This window comes from Triticum aestivum, chromosome 2B (genome assembly GCF_018294505.1).
Source record: "Triticum aestivum cultivar Chinese Spring chromosome 2B, IWGSC CS RefSeq v2.1, whole genome shotgun sequence".
Lineage (NCBI taxonomy): Eukaryota > Viridiplantae > Streptophyta > Magnoliopsida > Poales > Poaceae > Triticum > Triticum aestivum.
The window spans coordinates 778,079,013-778,081,842 of NC_057798.1; positions in this window are offsets into that span (position 1 = coordinate 778,079,013).

The following is a 2,830-nucleotide window of genomic DNA, read 5'->3' on the forward strand; positions in this document are numbered from 1 at the left end:
GACGGTGGTCTCCTCCTTGTTCATCCGCCTTGCTATGGCTTCAGGGTGGCAGGCCAGGCCGTCCCTTGTCACTGGGTGTCGTTGTCCATGGCCAGATCTAGCCACTCCATGGTGTCCGCGCAGGGGAGGAAGTGGCCATCCTGTCCATGGCGTCCCGGTGCTTGAGCGACGATGGATCAGAGAGTTAAGAGGGGACGTGGTAAAGAAGATAAGGAAGGAGGGATGTGGCAAGGGAAGAGAGGGGATCTGACTCAGCGGAGCAACGCTAGTGCCACACCAGCTACGTGGTAGCCCAAACCCTAGTGAATCGGTGTTTTTCGAATGTAACTCATCCCTTGGCAGAATATTGCTGTCATATTCACAACGGAAGAATTCCTGTCCAGCTGACAATGCAGATGATGGAGATGTTGATAAGCAAATCAGCAGTATTCTGCATTTTTTTACCTGGCTCGTATCAATTCATGTTAATTGCATTCAGCTAGAAAGTAGAGTACAATCCTGATAATTACATTCAGCTACTGAAATAAGGTAAGACAATATTCTGCCAATCATCACCCACTGGTAAACGATGATCTCAACAAGGTAAGACTGCAGACAATGACCTCAGAGAGATGTATGTAACTAGCAGCTGTGCATTCACCTGCCATTCCATGAATAACCTGCAACTACTCTCACCCACTGGTCAATATTCCAACTAATACTATGAAGCCTTAGCTTACAAGAACACATTTGAGTTTAAGGTGATTGGTTATATCTCCGTGATCATGTTCATTCTGAAAAGCTTTATTCCATAGCATGACCCAATAAACAAATGTATGTCAGTTTAAGGAATATAGAGGTCCTATATCATGGGAAAACATAGCATGTGAGCGTCAGCATACACACTGCCTACAAGCACATGCCCGCAGCCTCGTGGCAACAATCGTTCAGTTTGCTCTAGTGCAACCAAAGAGGCAAAGAGCACCAAATACAGTTTACGGTGAAAAAATTTATCTATCATCTCCAGTTTCATATCACAAACACACATACTAGATCAACTAATCTGGATCATGAACTTACTTTTGCAGCTTATTTCAAAAATTCTGTAGCAAATGGCCAGTAACTTCACCTTTACTTCTCCAATTGTGTTGTCACACAACAGGCTTGGTTCTGTCCTCCTTGAGAATGAATAGGGAGTCACGCGAAGAGGGAGCCCCACTCGTCTGCGGGGACAAGTGCAGAGGTGGCCCTGGCTGTGGCGATGGCAGGGGTCGGGACGGATGAGGCCTGCGCCGGGCCCCGCTGGACTATCCCGCCGTCATCGTCAGAGTAGAATGAGGAGGTGGCCTTGGATGAGGCGAGGAGGGCGGCGAGCGGGGAGGAGGCCGTTGCGCCCTAAGTGCGGCCGTGGCGGCGGACGTGGCGGCGGCGAGTGTGCGCGAGCTGGAGAGGATGGAGTGGCGCCGAGATTGCATCTGGAGGCGGCGATGATGGAGTGGGCTGGGATAGGGTTCGGGGGGTTGGGCTGCCCAGAGGGTGGGGGTTCTTTTTCTTTCTTTCTCTTTTTTTGTTTAGATAAATGGGATGGATGGATGGATAGATGGATGGTGGATGGATGGATGCCATGTCATCAATCCATGACACAAACATTTCAACCAATGAGAACAAAAATAACCCCACATTTTTTTACCTGGAAAAAAATAACCCTATCTCTTTGCCATCTGCCAGCAGATGGCAAAGAATCTTTGTCGTCTGCTGGCAGATGGCAAAGAGGTGGGGCTGGTACGCCGTTACACTCTTGACGGCCACAGGATTTGCCAACCTCTTGGCCATCTGCTGGCAGATGGCAAAGATTATTTTCCATCCACTAGTAGATGGCAAAGAATTGGCTGATGGCAACCATGTTCTTTGTCGTCTGTTAGTTCTTTGCCATCTGTTTTTTATAAGCAGATGGCAAAGACGTTCTTTGCCATCAGCTGGCAGATGGCAAAGAGCTGGCTGATGGCAAATTCTCTGTTTCAGTAGTGCACTTGAGCATGGAGCATCTCTCCTTTAAAAATTAGTTATTTCATTCGTCTGTATATTTATGCACACAAATATTCAAACTTTATTTTTGTACTGATATTATAATTTACATTTTGTTTTGAGGGAAGAGATTATAATTTACATACTTTCTACAAATAAAATAGAAAGAAAAGGAACTGGTGTAAAATGGATCGCAGTATCTGCAGCCCAAATTCCACATGTTTTGTGTTTAAATACATGTAACTATGTTATCATTGTGTACCCAGGAACGTGAATGATGGAGTGGTTTAGCCGGCTTCTGCCTGAAATCTTAAAAGTGGGTACGCTCTCGTTGGAGAGAACAAGCGGCCGCTCTGCCACATGCATGTGTACCTTTTTCTTGTCTACTAGTGCATGTGGTCATCCGTATTAAATGTGAATCAGACTGGTCATATCTAAAGGAAAAAACAGATCCATGTTCGCTTATTTTGGGTTTTCAAATTTTTAAGAAGTCATATCTTTCAAACCGCGTGTCGAAATTCAGATTTGTCTTCATTGTTGGATTCTTCGCGACGAGATCTTTGAAACTAGATCCCACATGAGTATGTTTCGAAAAAAAAATTGATGCCAACTTTGGTGTTATATGGTGCAACTTTAGTACTGTCACTGGTAGAAAAAGAGGCTTCCATCCAGCCCCATTAGTTGCGAAACTGTAGGAACCGCGACTAATGAAGTCTTTAGTCGCGGTTCGGCAGACGAACCGCGACCAAAGGCTTGGGCCAGGGCGCTCGGTGGCCAGCTGGTGCACGTGAGGGGCTTTAGTCGCGGTTGGCCAGGCCAACCGTGA